Source organism: Spinacia oleracea, chromosome 4 (genome assembly GCF_020520425.1).
Source record: "Spinacia oleracea cultivar Varoflay chromosome 4, BTI_SOV_V1, whole genome shotgun sequence".
Lineage (NCBI taxonomy): Eukaryota > Viridiplantae > Streptophyta > Magnoliopsida > Caryophyllales > Amaranthaceae > Spinacia > Spinacia oleracea.
This window is the reverse complement of record NC_079490.1, coordinates 56,778,648-56,797,708: the sequence shown is the minus strand read 5'-3', so window position 1 is coordinate 56,797,708 and position 19,061 is coordinate 56,778,648.

The following is a 19,061-nucleotide window of genomic DNA, read 5'->3' as shown; positions in this document are numbered from 1 at the left end:
CCTTGCGGTAGGCCTGGGCGCTGCCTTGGCTGGGCTTGTGGCGCGCGTGCTTGCTGGGCGATGGCTCGGCTTCGTGCTGGGCCTTCGTCCGGCAGGCCTCGTCCGATGCTAATTCGTACGATACGCTTCCGATTAAATTTCCAGTTCCGGAATTTATTTCCGATACGAACAATATTTAATATTTCCGATTCCGGAATTAATTTCCGTTTCGAACAAATATTTAATATTTCCGTTTCCGGAATTATTTTCCGATTCCGGTAATATTTCCGATTCTGACAATATTTCCGTTTCCGGCAATATTTCCGATTCTGGTAATATTTCCATTTCCAATAATATTTTCCGATACGTACCATGTTTCCGTTTCCGGCAACATCTACGACTTGGATAATATTCATATTTCCGATACGATCCATATTTCCGTTTCCGGCAATATCATCGTTTCCGGAGTATTCATTTCTTGCCTGTGACGATCTTAGCTCCCACTGAAACCAAGATCCGTCGGTTCCGAATATTCATAGACGGAGTATTTAATGCCATTAAATACTTGATCCGTTTACGTACTATTTGTGTGACCCTACGGGTTCAGTCAAGAGTAAGCTGTGGATTAATATCATTAATTCCACTTGAACTGAAGCGGCCTCTAGCTAGGCATTCAGCTCACTTGATCTCACTGAATTATTAACTTGTTAATTAATACTGAACCGCATTTATTAGACTTAACATAGAATGCATACTTGGACCAAGGGCATTATTTCCTTCAGTCTCCCACTTGTCCTTAGGGACAAGTGTGCATTTCCTAATTCCTTTGTCGCTCGATGCTTGCTCTTGAACATAAGGTAAGAGTTGTCATCCTTATTATGTCCAGAGGTGTTCCTCGGTTTCAGAGTTCAACTGATCAAATAAACAGATAATCATAGCCTATGATTCATCCGAGCACGGCCATGCATTTCACAGTTTCTAGCTCTCCGAGTGGCCTTGTACAACTTTTAAGCATCTCATCCCGATTTATGGGAGGACAATCCCAATCTTGCGATCTTGAGATTAGACTTCGTTTGATAGGTGATTACCTGAGCGTTGCCTTTATAGCCTCCTTTTACGGTGCAACGGTTGGTCAACGTCAAAGCAACCAGTTCTCAAACAAGTAATCTCAAATCACTCAGGTATTGAGGATTTAGTGTCTAATAATTTAATGAAATTTACTTATGACAGACTTTCATCTCTTACAGTAAAGTTTCATAGGTCTTGTCCGATACTAGTCTTCCCAAAGTAAGTATCTATGCAAATGATTATGACATTGCCATGTCCACATAGTTCAAGAAACAGAACTACTAGTCATCTTGCATTCTAGTCGTCTAACGTTTTCTATTCGTCCAATTTTATAGAAAACTCCGATTAGGGACCATTTTCAACCTTTGACATTCAAGTTCACTTGATAGACATTTCTTAGTCACAGGACTGGTCCTGACAGTCTATCTTGAATATATCGTCAAATTTGAAGGGACTCATCATTTAATACTAAACCAAGATTAAATGGAATATGAAAATACATTTCATATATGATAAATGTTCAACCCCAATGTTTTATAACCATGGGCCTCAAACCCATCTTCTAAAACAATTCATGGAATTCAAAGCTATGCTTGATTTCCAGTGCTACAATGTGAGTGTTGCTTCTCACTTGTTGCATAGGTTTAGTTATCATGCTTTGCCAATCTTAATATCCTTTTCATCGAATGTTCTTCGAGATATGATGATAAGATCTTTTCGAGTTTGTTTATTATGTGATCTAGTCTTTCTTACTTCGATGGTGGTTTTACTCACTTTGCAATGAAGAACCATCAAGTTAGCAGACGTTTTTCTTGCTTCAAGAGTGGTTCTACGCATTTTTCAATGAAGAACCATCAAGCCAGCAGATAGGTGATCTACCCAAGTTCAGTGAAGAACTTTAAACAACCCTGTTTTATTGCTTCTTAGGCAATAATTACTTTTACTTCAACTGTATAGGTTGCTAGTGATGCTTTGTTTGGATTTACCTATCCAAGCAGTTCATAGATATGTGGAAGACTCTCCAACTATATCTTAGAACATAGAAATTATTATTTTAATTTCCCACGCAACAACTCATGGTCTCCAATCCATGTTGCCATTTCAAAACACGATGCTCTATAGCTCGTCCTTATCAATGGTTAACTCCAAAGGGTCTTGCTTGATCCTTTGCCAGTGTTTATGCGTGTAGCATCAATATTTAGCATATCTTTATTTCCTTGAATCAAGAACTATTCCTATGTACCTTTTCAAGTACCATAAGTATTCTTGATCTCAATCTAGTTGATCTTTACTTAGATCAATAGAGATTGGTATATGTTCGTCATGGCTAAAGTCATACGATACGTTTTTGGCGATCCTCATATTATATCATACATGATAAATTCTTTTGCAGAATAATTCCCAATTGAATTCTATTCATGTAACTTTAGCTTATCTAGTTTCAGTAGATACTAAATTCAGCTAAATTCTTTGACATATAATATAGGTTAAGAATCTTATTTAGATCCTTTGATGTTTAACTTAGTAAATGCTTATACATAGTTCAAACATCCTTTACTTAGATTTATTCACATGGGTCGAATATCTCCAATGGAGATTTTCGTGTTTGATTTAGTAAATGCCATTACTTAATCCAAAACAATATCATAAGATCTTTGTAAATAGATCTTAATACCCAGTATGTACTAAGTTTCGCCATGGTCCATCATTGATGAATAATTTCAAATCTAAGTCATTAGCATTTGAATGTTATTTCACAATAGAGAGATATGTGTGTGATACACATAGGACCAATTAAGTTTTATGTACTCCCACTAAACCTCTTACACATCTATAAGAATTATGTATATTTTATGAAACTAAAATGCTTATTAGCTTCACTTAAAATACAGTTCCAATTCCCAATTGCTTGCTTAAATCTGTACTTAGATTTTATAAGCTAGCTTTCCTTTTCAAGCATCTATTTGGATCCACAAATCCTATGACATGCCATGTACATAGTTTATTCCAACATTTGATTGAGGAATACTTTTGTCATCCAATTGCCATATTTACCAATATGCAATCATTGCTTGAATTATAGACTTGAAGCATTACGATTTTGCATGAGGTTTCAACACAATCCACATTGTGAATTTGCTTGTAACTTTTAGCAACTAATCTAGCTTTGTGTGTGAACACAATTCCATGTTTGATGGTTTTTATCCTTAAAACAAACTTGCAACCAATAGGTGTGAAACTATTCTTGCAAATCAACAAAATTTCAATTTTGTCATCAAAACATTGAGTATGTTTTATGGCCTCTAACCATTTAAAAACATTTGAGTCTATATATGGCCTCTAACCATTTTAGGGAATCTGGGTTTCGTCATAGCTTTCTTACAAGTCACAAACTCATTAATCTACATGATAATAGTTTGACTGCAAGTTGTAGGTTTCTTCACTATTTAATAGAAGAATCTCATAGCTTCATTGACCTGATCTCTATGTTTCTTTACTATCTAATAGAAGAATCTCATAGTTTCAGTGACTTGAATTCTATGCCTACTTGGGTATATAACATCAAACAATAGAATATCAATAGCCACTTGAAAGTCCTTTGAATATTCTGTTCTCCTTGAAGCACTTGTAAAGTCTTCTAAGAGATATCTATTCTTTAAAGCCACTTCTAACGTCCTTAAAGAATAAGTTCGGATTTTCTGAAGCACTTCGAAAAGCCTCCGGAATGTCCGTTTATGTTTGTTGTTCGCCTCGAAAACTTTCGAGGTCTATTTTCTCCCACTTGTCATTTTGGAAACGAATCTCCAAAAGGACATTATTTCGAGCAAACAAACATTATGTTCTCAAAAATTCGTGGTAGAAACAATACCCTTGTGTCTCATTTGAATAAATCACAATGAAACATATATCTATGCTTGGGCCTTAGTTTGTTGAATAACAAACACTAAGCTCCCACTGAGTTTAGGAACTCTTTAGATATATTATGAAAAGATATTCTGAAATTACTTTTCAATAGCTTTGACGAATTTGGTTTAGTTTGGTGGTAGTTGAGCATTTTGTTTTAGAAATTATAGGAAAAGTCTTTATGATTCATCATTGATCGAATCAAGTACTAATTGACTTCGATCATTCCAACGTAGATATGCCATATCTTATGGACCTAGATTGTGAACACACAATCATTGATGATCATATTTGGTCTCAAGTAATCATGAACATGATCTAACCTAGATCTTTATGATTTCTTTCCAAGTGGATTTTATACTTCTGAATCTTTGAACTAGCCAAACAGATTCAAACTTATATCACATTGAGTAAATAAACCTACATTCACTCAAATCCATGTGAAATAATAAAGTCATAAAATCTTTCTTTAGCTTTGAACTCTATTGTCTAGGCGTTCTAACAATAGTTCATATCTTTTGTTACTTTCAACAAGTAAGACTAGTTGTCTTAAAATGATCTAGAAATCAATCAACTTTCAAAAGTTTATCAAAATAGAGCTTTTTGAATGTTAACTTGTTGATATGGTCTAAGCAACAATGCCAAAGATTAGTGGAACTCAAATCAAGGGGTTGATTTGAACCTAGTAAAGTTCTTTAAAGAGTTGTTTGTTTTAATCAAGCATATTGACTCAACCTGTAATTGACCATTTCATTCAAATAAACAAACAAACATTGTCTTTGTTTTTTCTTGAATGTGAGTCTTTCTGTGTTTGAAAACAGAAATTTAGGTATCTTGATTATGGAACAAAATAGCCATTAAGTTCCAGCCTTTGAAAGGACTTAAAACAAACTTAGATGACCCTACAACTAATGTAGCATTGCCATGCTTCATTTCCCACTTGTAGGTCATTAGTGTATCCTAGCTTCCATTGTTTGAGTTATTACCGAAGTAAGAACCTCAAGCGGTATATGATACCAAGGAAGTTTGATTGCTAGGTCACTTCTCTTTAAACATAAACTTATAGGTAGAAACGGAATCGTAAATTCCTTTCATTTGTTCCTCGTTTTCCTATTTCTTGTACCCTTTCTTACAGTCTTAAGAATTGAATTCTTTAGTGTTGACTTTTATACTTTGTTAGACATGTCCAATGTCACCAACAAGGTTCTTTACCATTTTAATTTATGTTGAATATTTTGTTTCAACTAGATGATCTTACCAGAAGCTTCTAAAGTTCTCTAAGCATCGATCTATTCGAATGTCTAGGGACTAGACTCATTCGAGAATTAAATGGACAAAGATATTAGGTTGTTAACCATTGGTAAAGCTGAGCGTATTAAACTCAATGCTTTATGATCTCAAAACTACATTGTATTTTGAATTCACAAGCACCAATTGGTTTGCCATTCGATTTTGATATTCGAAAACAACCATAAAAGTCGCTAAAAGAAACGTACATTTTAAATTGCTCACTTTCTCTCATTTCCGTGAATCGTTCTTGGATTCACTACCAATCGAGGAAATTTACTGTTACCTTTCTAAAAGGATTTATTGCAGTGCAAGATATTTAATTATAAACAATAATTAAAACATACATTGAAGCATGCAAAGTCTAAACATTTATCATGAATAATAACTTGAAATTAAAGCAACCATGCAATTCAAATAAGTTATTAGCATTTTATTCGATTTTATTGTTCCGGCAGGTGTGAATAAAATGATTCCAAGATCCTAAAATCATTGAAGAACTAAGCACAGTTTGTCGACTTAATCCTAAAACATCTTAGGTAAGCAAAAGCCTTTTGCTAATAGTCTAGAAACTATTCTTGGTTGATAGGTACGTCTAAGAACTTATTAGGTAAACCTATCGATTTTGCCACGACATAAAAGGACTCCTTACTTATATCGTTGAGTTTCACCAAAACTAACGTGTACTCACAATTATTTGTGTACCTTGCCCCTTTAGGACCAATAAGTAACACCTCGCTGAGCGAAAACTATTACTAGATTGATGTAAAGGATATCCAAGCAAGTGTATATTTTGGCATGGCACCTTTTAACTCAATTTTTAAGTTTGGAACTTAAGGCTCTTACTATGTTGGTTAGATTTTAAGTGAACTAAAATCCTTAATCATGCAACATAATCAAGCTTTTGATCTCATGCATTTTAAGACATATTTAAAACAATAAATAACTTAAAACATGCATAAGATATTTGTGATCTAGTATGGCCCGACTTCATCTTGAAGCTTTGACTTCAAAGTCCGTCTTGAAAATCTCCGTGGGAGGCACCATTTTCTTCAAATAGGATAAGCTATAACTAATTACAACTATTTGATGGTTCGCAGACCATATTTGAATTGAAAAATAACTTTGGTACTTTAGACCAATTACATTCAAATTAATGGTACGCAGACCATATTTTCTATCCTATTTGGGCCATACTAGTCACTTCATAACCTGCAAAACAGTACATATACAATATATACCATTCACCCATTCATTATCATGAATGGCCCACATAGCTGGTTAGTAAAACACATTATGCATCACGTAAACATTTGCAGCAATTAATCAAGGGCACCAATAATCTACCAATTATTCAGTCCTTATTAATTCTAATCAAGTTGTTTTAACCTTAAGGATTTGTAGACCTAATCAAGAGTTTATGACTAAAAAGCGCTCCCACTTAAACCAATAAATTCATATGCTTTACCAATTTTAAACATAAAAATGTATTTCTAGTCTAACCGGAAACATACAAATTTAATTAAAATTTAAAGCTCATATAAATTTATAATTGAATCCAAAAAGTTTAATTTAATTTCAGTCGTATTTAAATTAATTCATGATTTTAATTTTAGTAAAATAATTAGAATAAATAACATTTATTATAATTATAATATTCAAAATTAAAATCCAAGAAAATAATTCAAATTATTAATTTTAAAATTAATTAAAATTACGTGAACTGAAATTTTCAAATTAAACATTCAAAACGATCTAATCGTAACGCAAACACCCTACGCGTAGCACGCCCATGGGCCGCACGCACACAGCCATTGCTGGCCATGTGCGCGCAGCCCATGCGCTCGTCGCATAGCTGCTGCATCCCTATCGCAAGCCTCCGCACGCATTGGTGCTCGCTGCGCGCGCCAGCGCTCATCGCACGCGGGCTATCGCTCGCAGTGCGCGCGCGACATCGCTCGCTGGGCGCGCGAGCCATCGCTCGCTGGGCGCGCGACATCGCTCGCTGGGCGGGCGACATCGCTCGCTGTGCGCGCGAGCAATGCTAGGCGCAGCGCTCGTGGCACGCGAGCTTGCGCTCGCTGCGCGCGAGGCTGCGCGCTCTTGTGCGAGGCAGCGCGCGTTGTGGCGCAGCTCGCTTGCTGCCCACACGCGACTGCCTTGGCTCGCCCTACGCCCATGCCCATTCGTCCATTGGTCGTGGCACACGACACAAGGCAGGGCTGCTGCCTTGTGCTCGTGCACTACGCCCTTGCTCATTGCATTCGTGCCGCATGGGCGACGAGCTCCCTTGCTCGTCGTCGCATGCCCGCATTATACAACACCCCTTAAGGGTAACACGAAGCGTCCATTGCTTCGTGCGTGCAAGTTATATGAACGAATCGCATAAAAATTTAAAATTTATATTTAAAATTAATGACAAATTAATAAATAATATTAATTTCATAATTTTAGGGCGAAAAATCGAAAATTTATTATCCAATTGATTTCCGATTGTTATGGATTCAAGTCTAGATCATAAAAATTTAAAATTTATCGTAAATTTACAATTTTTATGGTGGTTTTTAATCATAGGTTTCTAATTAAATTACAATTAATTATGAAAATCAAATTAATTCTAAATTATTCTAATTTTCAACAAATTAATCATAATTACAAATTAGATTGCATAATTAACAAGACTAGGCATTCAAACTTGTTAAACATATGCAGTAGGTCAATCAAAAATTCAAGATTTATCAATAAGAATCGCAAATATTTAATTTAACATCTTAAATTTACGAAATTTTGCATTCGAAAAACTAAAACCTTCGAAAAGTCATAGTTAGGCTTCGAATTTGAGAATTCTGGGTTCGGCAGAAAAAGACTATTTTTGTCAAAATTTTAGAATGCCTTTTACATGCGGAATTGACACAAAAATCACTCGATTTGGATGAGTAACGAAGAAACTGCCGAAAAACTGCGTACGTATAATTAAATAAACGCAATTTGCAATTAATTAACAATTACGAAAATTAATCACCCCTTTTAATTCTTGCAAATTTGTAATATTTAACCATGTTCATGCAATTTAGATTATGAAAATAATAAGGGGCTTCTGATACCACTGTTAGGTTATGATACATATGACAATTCATAAATCATGCGGAAAAACCATAAACCCAGGAAAACATATTATTTACACATAATCATTTAGCATAGATTAGATGCATACTCTTTGTTGCGTGCCTTCCCTAGCTGCGCCCGAACCGAACAAGAACAAGTCTTTAGGACTCCAAGTGTCGTCCCTCCGTAGATAGTCCACAGCACGTCCGGATCCGCCTTAAGATTGACCAACTAGAATCGCCCTTAAGGTTCTAATATTTTCGGTTAGGTAGGCAAGAATATTGGCTGATTTTTCTGCTTAAAAATCTTAGTTTTGAATACTTAAAACTTGTGTATAAATAATGACCCCTAGGCCTTTATTTATAGAGTTATGGAAAAGGAATCGTAATCCTAGTAGGATACGAATTAATTGAAATTAGAATCCTACATGAATTCTATTTAATTAATTTATCCAATTAGGAATAGGAATTTAATCATACACTAACTCTTGTAGATTTAGGAATCACGCATGAGTACAAACTCACACACACACGGCAGCCACAAGGGCTGCCCATGCGCGTGCGAGCAGCAGCCCACGCAGCGCGGCCCACGCATCCGTGGCCTTGGCGCGCGCTGGGCCTGCCTTGCGGTAGGCCTGGGCGCTGCCTTGGCTGGGCTTGTGGCGCGCGTGCTTGCTGGGCGATGGCTCGGCTTCGTGCTGGGCCTTCGTCCGGCAGGCCTCGTCCGATGCTAATTCGTACGATACGCTTCCGATTAAATTTCAAGTTCCGGAATTTATTTCCGATACGAACAATATTTAATATTTCCGATTCCGGAATTAATTTCCGTTTCGAACAAATATTTAATATTTCCGTTTCCGGAATTATTTTCCGATTCCGGTAATATTTCCGATTCTGACAATATTTCCGTTTCCGGCAATATTTCCGATTCTGGTAATATTTCCATTTCCAATAATATTTTCCGATACGTACCATGTTTCCGTTTCCGGCAACATCTACGACTTGGATAATATTCATATTTCCGATACGATCCATATTTCCGTTTCCGGCAATATCATCGTTTCCGGAGTATTCATTTCTTGCCTGTGACGATCTTAGCTCCCACTGAAACCAAGATCCGTCGGTTCCGAATATTCATAGATGGAGTATTTAATGCCATTAAATACTTGATCCGTTTACGTACTATTTGTGTGACCCTACGGGTTCAGTCAAGAGTAAGCTGTGGATTAATATCATTAATTCCACTTGAACTGAAGCGGCCTCTAGCTAGGCATTCAGCTCACTTGATCTCACTGAATTATTAACTTGTTAATTAATACTTAACCGCATTTATTAGACTTAACATAGAATGCATACTTGGACCAAGGGCATTATTTCCTTCACTGCGTACCATCAAATAGTTGTAATTAGTTTTAATTATAGCTTATCCTATTTGAAGAAAATGGTGCCTCCCACGGAGATTTTCAAGACGGACTTTGAAGTTAAAGCTTCAAGATGAAGTCGGGCCATACTAGATCACATTTATCTTATGCATGTTTTAAGTTATTTATTGCTTTTAAATATGTCTTAAAATGCATGAGATCAAAAGCTTGATTATGTTGCATGATTAAGGATTTTAGTTCACTTAAAATCTAACCAACATAGTAAGAGCCTTAAGTTCCAAACTTAAAAATTGAGTTATAAGGTGCCATGCCAAAATATACACTTGCTTGGATATCCTTTACATCAATCTAGTAATAGTTTTCGCTCAGCGAGGTGTTACTTATTGGTCCTAAAGGGGCAAGGTACACAAATAATTATGAGTACATGTTAGTTTTGGTGAAACTCAACGATATAAGTAAGGAGTCCTTTTATGTCGTGGCAAAATCGATAGGTTTACCTAATAAGTTCTTAGACGTACCTATCAACCAAGAATAGTTTCTAGACTATTAGCAAAAGGCTTTTGCTTACCTAAGATGTTTTAGGATTAAGTCGACAAACTGTGCTTAGTTCTTCAATGATTTTAGGATCTTGGAATCATTTTATTCACACCTGCCGGAACACATAACTTGAATAAAATGCTTAATAAACATTGAATTATGCATGTATGCTAGAATTTAAGTTTATTAAGAGAAACTGTGAATGGTTATTTATTTGTTTATTCTTTTCAATTGTAGTTTTTAATATGGCAAACAACAATTCATTCAACATTCGATCAATTCTCGAAAAGGAGAAGTTGAACGGGAAAAACTTCCTTGACTGGCAAAGGAACTTGCAAATAGTCCTTATGCAGGAAGAAAAGGAGTATGTCCTAGAAGAGGCGATGTCCGAAGCCGCAGGCGACGGGGTCACTCAGGCAGCCCTCAATCGTTGGATTGATGCCAACAAGGATGTGAAATGTCTAATGCTCGCCACCATGAGTGCGGATCTGCAGAAAACGTTCATCAACTCAGATGCTTTCACAATCATCAGTGAGTTAAAGAACATGTTCCAAGATCTGGCTCGAGTCGAAAGATTCGAGACTCATAGGCAAATTCTTGAGACCAAGCTTAAGAAAGGCGAGCCCGTAAGTCCACATGTTCTCAAAATGATTGGACTCATTGAGAATATGAGTCGGCTGGATCAGCAATTTTCTCAGGAAATGGCTATAGACACCATCCTCCATTCTCTTCATAGCGGGTATGATCAGTTCAAACTGAACTACAATATGAATAGTCTGGACAAAACGCTCACTGAGCTTCACGGTATGCTGAAGACCGCTGAAAAGACGCTCAAAAGTGATAAGCAGGATGTGCTTATGGTGCGTGGGGGCAAGTTCAAGAAATCTGGAAAGAAGAGGAATGCTAAGAAAGGTGGCAACAAGGCCAGCCCAACTAAGCAAACTGGCGCCAAATCTGTAAAGAGGAAGGTCAGTCAACCCACTTCTGAATCCGAATGCTTCTACTGCAAGAAGAAGGGGCATTGGAAGAGAGATTGCTTGAAGCTAAAGGAAGATCAGAAGAACGGAACAGTCGTTCCATCTTCAGGTATTTTCGTTATAGACTGTATACTTGCTAATTCAACTTCTTGGGTATTAGATACAGGTTGTGGCTCACACTTATGTTCCAATCCACAGGGACTAAGAAGAAGTAGAAAGTTAAGCAAGGGTGAAGTCGACCTACGAGTGGGAAATGGAGCACGGATTGCTGCATTAGCTGTAGGAACTTACTATTTGTCGTTGCCCTCCGGGCTAGTTTTGGAACTGGAAGAATGTTTCCATGTTCCAAGTCTTACTAAAAACATCATTTCAGTTTCTTGCTTAGATGCTAAGGGATTTTCCTTTTTAATAAAAGACAATAGTTGTTCGTTTTATTTTAAAGAGATGTTTTATGGATCTGCTAGATTAGTCAATGGACTTTATTTATTAGATCACGACAAACAAGTATATAACATAAATACCAAAAAGGCCAAAAAGGATGATTCAGATCTCACTTATCTGTGGCATTGTCGATTAGGCCATATAAACTTGAAACGCTTAGAAGACTTCAAAAGGAAGGAATTCTAGAACCATTTGACTTAGAGGATTATGGTAAATGCGAATCATGTTTACTTGGCAAAATGACAAAGCAACCTTTCTCTAAAGTCGGAGAAAGAGCAAATGAACTATTGGGTTTAATCCATACAGATGTATGTGGACCAATGAGTACAAATGCTAGAGGTGGTTTCAGCTACTTTATCACTTTCACTGATGACTTCAGTAGATATGGTTATGTCTACCTAATGAAGCATAAGTCTGAATCCTTTGACAAATTCAAGGAATTTCAGAGTGAAGTAGAGAATCAATTAGGCAAGAAGATTAAGGCACTGCGGTCTGATAGAGGCGGTGAATATCTGAGCTATGAATTTGATGACCATCTGAAAGAATGTGGAATTCTATCAGAATTGACTCCTCCTGGAACACCACAATGGAACGGTGTGTCGGAACGGAGGAACAGAACCTTGCTAGACATGGTCAGGTCGATGATGGGTCAGGCCAAACTTCCATTAGAATTTTGGGGACATGCACTAAATACAGCTGCACTCACTATAAATAGAGCTCCGTCTAAAGCTGTCGAAAAGACTCCATATGAATTATGGTTTGGAAAGCCTCCAAATGTGTCTTTTCTTAAGATTTGGGGATGTGAAGTATACGTCAAACGATTAATTTCAGACAAACTTCATCCAAAATCGGACAAATGTATCCTTGTGGGCTATCCAAAGGAAACAAAGGGGTATTACTTCTACAATACATCTGAGAACAAGGTGTTTGTTGCTCGAGATGGTGTCTTTTTGGAGAAAGATCACATTTCCAAAATGACAAGTGGGAGAAAAGTAGACCTCGAAGAAATTCGAGTCGAACAACAAACTCTAGAGAATGCTCAAGATGACATTCAGGATGAAACTCAGAGATCTTTAGAAGAATCTGGTGAGAATCATGGTCAAACTAGAAATGTTACCCCGCGTAGATCGCAAAGATATAGATCTCAACCGGAAAGGTACTTAGGTATTTTGACGAACGAGAGCTATGACGTTCTATTACTTGAAAGTGATGAACCTGCGACTTACAAACAAGCTATGACGAGCCCTAGCTCCAAGCAATGGCAAGAAGCCATGCAATCTGAATTAGACTCCATGTCTGAAAACCAAGTATGGGATTTGGTCGATTTGCCAGATGGCTACCAAGCCATTGGAAGCAAATGGGTTTTCAAACTGAAAAAGGACAAGGATGGGAAACTTGAAGTTTTCAAAGCTAGATTGGTTGCAAAAGGTTACAGGCAAGTCCACGGTGTAGATTACGATGAAACCTTTTCACCAGTTGCAATGCTAAAGTCTATTCGGATAATGTTAGCAATCGCTGCATATTACGATTACGAAATATGGCAGATGGATGTCAAAACTGCTTTCTTAAACGGCGTTTTAACAGAAACTGTGTTTATGACACAGCCTGAAGGTTTTGAGGACCCAAAGAATGCTAAAAAGGTATGCAAGCTAAAGAAGTCAATCTACGGATTGAAGCAGGCATCCAGGAGCTGGAATATACGTTTTGATGAAGCAGTCAGTGACTTTGGTTTCATCAAGAACGCAGACGAATCTTGTGTATACAAGAAGGTCAGTGGGAGCAAAATTGCTTTCCTAGTATTATATGTCGACGACATATTACTTATCGGAAATGACATTCCTATGTTGAACTCTGTCAAGATTTGGCTTGGGAAATGTTTTTCGATGAAAGATCTAGGAGAAGCACAGTACATATTGGGCATCAAGATTTACAGAGATAGATCTAAAAAGATGATTGGACTTAGTCAAAGCACTTATATCAATAAGGTGCTTGATAGGTTCAAGATGGCGGACTCCAAGCGAGGCTACCTACCCATGTCTCATGGAATGACTCTAAGCAAGACTCAGTGCCCAAAAACACTTGATGAGCGTAGACGAATGAATGGGATTCCATATGCATCATTGATTGGTTCAATAATGTATGATATGATATGTACACGCCCGGATGTTGCGTACGCACTCAGTGCTACGAGCAGATACCAGTCAGACCCAGGAGAGGCGCATTGGACTGCTGCCAAGAATATTCTGAAGTACCTGAAAAGGCACAAAGATGACTTCCTGGTCTATGGTGGAGATGATGAATTAATTGTTAAAGGCTATACGGACGTAAGTTTCCAAACCGACAAAGATGATTTCAGATCACAGTCTGGGTTTGTCTTCTGCCTCAACAGAGGAGCAGTAAGCTGGAAAAGTGCTAAGCAAAGCACCATTGCAGATTCTACAACTGAAGCGGAGTACATTGCTGCACATGAAGCAGCAAAGGAAGCTATATGGCTAAGGAAGTTCATAGGTGAACTTGGTGTAGTCCCCTCCATTAAAGGACCAATAGCCCTGTATTGTGATAATAACGGAGCTATTGCACAGGCAAAGGAGCCTAGACACCACCAGAGAGTCAAGCATGTACTTCGTAGATTTCACCTTCTACGAGAGTTCGTTGAAAGAAAAGAAGTCGAGATAAGCAAAATTGGAACTGATGACAACATATCAGATCCATTGACTAAACCTCTGCCGCAGGCGAAGCACAACTCGCACACTGCAGCTATGGGAATCAAGCATATTGGAGAATGGCTTTGATGTCTCTGTTTAATGTTTTAAAGTTTTAGAGTTTAAATCTTTGTAAAACATTATTGGTTAATCATTCACAATAAATGAAAAGAATTCATTTTTCCATTTAATTTGTGGTTTATTAAATGATGAGTCCCTTCAATTTGACGATATATTCAAGATAGACTGTCAGGACCAGTCCTGTGACTAAGAAATGTCTATCAAGTGAACTTGAATGTCAAAGGTTGAAAATGATCCCTAGTCGGAGTTTTCTATAAAATTGGACGCATAGAAAATGTTAGACGACTAGAATGCAAGATGACTAGTAGTTCTGTTTCTTGAACTATGTGGACATGGCAATGTCATAATCATTTGCATAGATACTTACTTTGGGAAGACTAGTATCGGACAAGACCTATGAAACTTTACTGTAAGAGATGAAAATCTGTCATAAGTAAATTTCATTAAAATTATTAGACACTAAATCCTCAATACCTGAGTGATTTGAGATTACTTGTTTGAGAACTGGTTGCTTTGACGTTGACCAACCGTCGCACCGTAAAAGGAGGCTATAAAGGCAACGCTCAGGTAATCACCTATCAAACGAAGTCTAATCTCAAGATCGCAAGATTGGGATTGTCCTCCCATAAATCGGGATGAGATGCTTAAAAGTTGTACAAGGCCACTCGGAGAGCTAGAAACTGTGAAATGCATGGCCGTGCTCGGATGAATCATAGGCTATGATTATCTGTTTATTTGATCAGTTGAACTCTGAAACCGAAGAACACCTCTGGACATAATAAGGATGACAACTCTTACCTTATGTTCCAGAGCAAGCATCGAGCGACAAAGGAATTAGGAAATGCACACTTGTCCCTAAGGACAAGTTGGAGACTGAAGGAAATAATGCCCTTGGTCCAAGTATGCATTCAATGTTAAGTCTAATAAATGCGGTTCAGTATTAATTAACAAGTTAATAATTCAGTGAGATCAAGTGAGCTGAATGCCTAGCTAGAGGCCGCTTCAGTTCAAGTGGAATTAATGATATTAATCCACAGCTTACTCTTGACTGAACCCGTAGGGTCACACAAATAGTACGTAAAAGGATCAAGTATTTAATGGCATTAAATACTCCATCTATGGATATTCGGAATCGACGGATCTTGGTTTCAGTGGGAGCTGAGATCGTCACAGGCAAGAAATGAATACTCCGGAAACGATGATATTGCCGGAAACGGAAATATGGATCGTATCGGAAATATAAATATTATCCAAGTCGTAGATGTTGCCGGAAACGGAAACATGGTACGTATCGGAAAATATTATCGGAAATAGAAATATTGCCGGAATCGGAAATATTGCCGGAAACGGAAATATTGTCTGAATCGGAAATATTATCGGAATCGGAAAATAATTCCGGAAACGGAAATATTAAATATTTGTTCGAAACGGAAATTAATTCCGGAATCGGAAATATTAAATATTGTTCGTATCGGAAATGAATTCCGGAATCGAGAATTTAATCGGAAGCGCATCGTACGAATTAGCATCGGACGAGGCCTGCCAGACGAAGGCCCAACACGAAGCCGTGCCATCGCCCAGCAAGCCAAGCGCAACAACCACACGCCAAGCATGCGACCAGGCCCAGCGCAAAAGCCAGGCCCAGCCGAAGCTTGGGCGCGCGCGCGGGGCTGCGACGAGTGGGCTGGCGCTGTGCGTGGGCCGCAAGGCCTGCGTGCAGTGCTAGCGTATTACTCGAAGTGTGTTACTCGAATCCTAAAGCGTATAGAATTCGTTTAATGATTAAATTCCTAATCCTAAAAGATAAATTAATTAAATAAGAGTTCCACTAGGATTCTAATTTAATTAATTCGTATCCTAGTAGGATTCCAATTCTCTTTCCATACCCCTATAAATATGTGGCCTGGGTTCACAATTTATAACGAGTTTTTAAGTATTCAAAGTGAGTTTTTGAGAGAAAAATTCAGTCACATACCTTGCCTAAAAGTGCCGAAATTATTAGTACCTTAAGGGCGATTCTAGTTGGTCAATCTTAAGGCGGATCCGGACGTGCTGTGGACTATCTACGGAGGGACGATACTTGGAGTCCTAAAGACTTGTTCTTGTTCGGTTTGGGCGCAGCTAGGGAAGGCACGCAACAAAGAGTATGCTTCTAGACTATGCTATATGATTATGTGTAAATAATATGTATTCCTGGCTTAATGGTTGTTTCCGCATGATTTATGAATTGTCATATGTATCATAACCTAACATTATGCACTTCAATATTGCAATTTCAATAACGCCTTTAAATATTGCACCTTTCAATTCCGCACTTACTTTTTATGCAACTTTACTTGCCTAGTCCTTCTAGGCAATGTGGTTTCCCACCTACTCCTTTTCTAGGTGGTGATGTATTTTTACTAATTACGCATTTATTTTCTATTGTGATGTTGTTTTACTTGCTTATTCCTTTCATCACCTCACATGCTAAATACAACAAAATGCAAAGTTACACCACGCTTAACAAAGATAATTTATTGGACAAACCGGTCTTAGGTTCCCTTAAATTAACGTTAAAGCAAAGTGGTCGTGACACAAAATAGAAATTCTATGTGCTAAATTTCTAAAATCCACATAGTGTCATGACTAGGGTTATTTGAAAATGTTCTATGCCATGAATTCGGATACAATTTTTAAGGCTCGCGGAATAAGCATCTCGTTCCCTTGCCCTGATCTCACACATCCGTTTCTAAGATTGAATGCCTTATCCAATATAGAGTCAACTTTGGTCCTTCCAAACGGGACCCTTAAAATTGTTTGGTGGCGAATCCTTCGAAATCCAAAAACATACAAAGCTCCAAGTCCATATTCTCGTAGGGGGAATACGAAAAAGCACGTACAAAAAATACCCCTACAGTATTCATGCAATACCTTTACCCATTCATTTAAGTGGTCTATTTACTTTTTCTATTTCATTTCATTTTCTTCTTTTTGGGTGATTATGACAAACCTTAATACAACAATGACAATATATATACTGATAATACTTATATAACCAATGACAACATATAATAAGTTAGCAACACTTTCACCCATTTATTTAAGGGGTGGGCCACCCTTTTAATTTCTGTTCTTTTTTTTTTTTTTTTGGTGGATATGGGGACGAAAGCTGTGTATCACGCCTCACTCGAAGGGGGAGGACATGGTGATTCGAGGAGGTTGACTACGCCGCTGGTCACCAACGGCTTTTTTTATCTATACTCAGGGGTAAAATAGTATTTTCACTCAATGCGTTGAAATGTCAAACAAAGTACAAAGTATCGGTAACAATGACAGTATTTCATCACAACAATGACAGTATTTATGCAAACGATGACAATACTTATATAACACTTCGTATACATACTTTTACCCATTCTTTTAACATGTAACAATTTTACCCATTCATTTAAGTGATCCTTTTACTTTTTCTATTTCATTTCATTTCCTTTTTTTTTTGTGATTGTGACAGTATTTTAATACAACAATGACAATATATATACAAAAATGACAATACTTATATTACCGTTGACAATATATACGGAGTAACAAGTTAACAACACTTTTACACATTTTTTTTTAAGGGTGGACCATCTTTTCCAATTTTTTTTTTGGGTGGGTATGGATAAAAAATCCGCTGGTGACCAGCGGCCTAGCCTCTCTCGCCTTGTGACAGGGTTGGCATCCGAGGTTGTCTAGGCCGCTGGTCACCAGCGACAAAATCATTCATACCCATGGGTAAAATGGTTTTTTCACTCAATGCGTTGAAAAGTCAAATAAAGTACAAAGTATGGATAAAAATGACAATAATTATATAACAATGACAGTATTTCAATACAACAATGACATTATTTATGCAAACGATTACACTACTAATATAACACTTCATAAACATATTTTTACCCATTCATTTATTATATAACACTTTTACCCATTAATTTAAGTGATCCCTTTAATTTTTCTATTTCATTTCATTTCCTTTTTGTTTGGTGATTGTGGCAGTATTTTAATAAAACAATGACAATATTTATATTACCGATAACAGTATATAACAAGTTAGCACCACTTTTACACATTTATGTAAGGGTGGACCATCTTTTCCAATTTGTTTTTTTTGGGTGGGTATGGATAATTTTATCATTGGTGATTAGGGATGGAAACATCCAGTGGATGATCCAATAACCCGGTCACTCGCTCTAATTAAACGGATGAAAACCCAGAATAAATGGATGAAAAGCGGGTGATGGGTGAAGCGGGTGATGGATGCGGGTGATTTTTTTCATCCATCACCCGACCCACCACCCGTTTACCACCCGATCCATCACCCATTTATTTTATATATATTATTTTTATTTTTGTTTTAAACATAAAAATATGTTAGTAAATCCATTATTTATTAAAGTTAGTGTTTGTTTAATTTTTTTGGGTTACAAGTTATGCATGATGAGAAACAATTATATGTTTTGGTAATAAATGTAGGTATATAAGATTTTTTTTTGGTTAATTATTATGCATTTTCTTAGGTGGTGAATTTGTAGTGGTTAATAGTTTTCACCCGAATATCACCCGATCCACCCG